Below are 1,810 nucleotides of genomic sequence, written 5' to 3'. Positions count from 1 at the left end.
GAGGGCATGGCAATCCACTCCAGTGTTCTTGCCTGGAGAATCCCATGGACAGAGGAGCCTGGTGGGCTACAGTCCATAGGGTTGCAAAGTCAAATATGACTGAAATGACTTAGCATGCTCACTTGGAAACTCTCTTATAGAGGAAGCTAGTAAGGGAAGGGATGGGAAGACTCTGCCAAAGTGGTGATAGCTGTACCTGGGAGGATGAGTGGAGGAGGAGAGAGGGCAGCATTTGGCACCACAGGTTGGCTAAGGCTGGGAGCCAGGCAGGAAGGGGGTGGCTGAGACATGGGGTGTCACCTGTGTACTGGGGAGATATGGGTGGCTATGCCTCCAGATGCTCTTGACCTTCCCTTTGACAAAACCTGGCTTCCCTGGTGGCTCAGATGGTAAAGAATTTTCATGCAATGCAGGAGACCAAGGTTTGATCGCTGGGTTGGGAAGATCCCCTGGAGAAGGGAATGGCAACCCACTCCAGTATTCTTGCGTGGAGAATCCATGGACAGAAGAGCCTGATGGGCTACAGTCCATGGGGTTGCAAAGAGTTGACACGACTGAGCGAATAACACTCACTTTGACAAATTCAGCAAATTCCGAGCCTTGCTACAAACCTGTGCAAACCTTGCTTCTGCCTGTGACGTCATGCTGAGGCAGGTAGGTCCCCAGTCCTCCTACTTCGGGGGAGGAGGAGGAAGCTCCCTCTGGGCAATGCCCAGGCAGGCATCCGTGGCAAGTTCCCTGTCGGCGCTGGCTGCAGCCACCCCAGCCCAGCATGGACAGGAGCCAGGCTCTCGCCTTCTGTAACATGATGCTTGCCTGCATCAGCCCTGGCTTCTGAGCCCACTCCTCAGGCAGCTCCTGCCAGGGGTCATGGTGACCTTCTCCCAGAGTGCTGCCATGCCTCCTAGCAGCGCCCCACCTGCAAGGACCAGGGGAACCACTGCATGGGGCAGAGATGGGGCAAATCTGAGGTGGGGTTGGACCAGGCAAGGTTCCCCATCCCTTCCTCTTTTTATTTTGGACTTAACTGGGTCTTAGCTGCTTTGTGCGGGCTTTTTCTGATTGTGGTGAGCAGGGTCTATTGCTGTGCATGGGTTTCTCATTGCAGAGCATAGGCTCTAGGGCGCATGGGCTTCAAGGGTTGTGGCACATGGACTCTAGAGCTAGGTCTCAGTAGTTGTGGTGTTTGGGCTTAGTGGCTCACAGCTTGTGGAATCTTCCCAGACCAGTGATCGAACTCGTGTCCCCCACATTGGCAGGAGATTCTTATTCTCTGCGCTGCAGAAGGACCAGGGAAGTCCTCCCTTGCTCTTTCACTGAGTCTCCTGCCTCCATCTAGCAGCCATCCTTGAGCAGAAGGCAGTCCTGAAATGCAGGCCTGTCCACATTCACAGATGAGGGACTTCCTTCTGCCCTACAGCCGGGTGTGGGGCCTTACCCTCTTCCCACTGGATTGACAGGAGCCTCGTCCGTAAAAGGCATAGACACTGATCAGATGCAAAAATGATGGAGTGATAAAGTGCACGGGCTCTGGAGTCACACTACCTAGGTTGGAAACCCAGCTCTGCAACTTCCCAGCTGGGTCACCCTGGGCAAGTAAGTCAACCTTTCTCTGTTTCTTCATCCACACAGTGGGATAACCATACCTACTTACTGTGCTAATCCCAGGGTTGGTAGTTTTCTTTTCCTGTACAAGGCCAGAGAATAAATACTGTAGGCTTCTGCAGGGGCTGCAATAGCAGCTCCTCAACTCTGCCTTCTGTGGTAGCGCAACTGTACACAATTAGTGAACAGGCGTGACTGTGTTCCA

Source organism: Muntiacus reevesi, chromosome 2 (genome assembly GCF_963930625.1).
Source record: "Muntiacus reevesi chromosome 2, mMunRee1.1, whole genome shotgun sequence".
In the NCBI taxonomy this organism is placed as follows: domain Eukaryota; kingdom Metazoa; phylum Chordata; class Mammalia; order Artiodactyla; family Cervidae; genus Muntiacus; species Muntiacus reevesi.
This window is presented reverse-complemented; position numbering follows the sequence as displayed.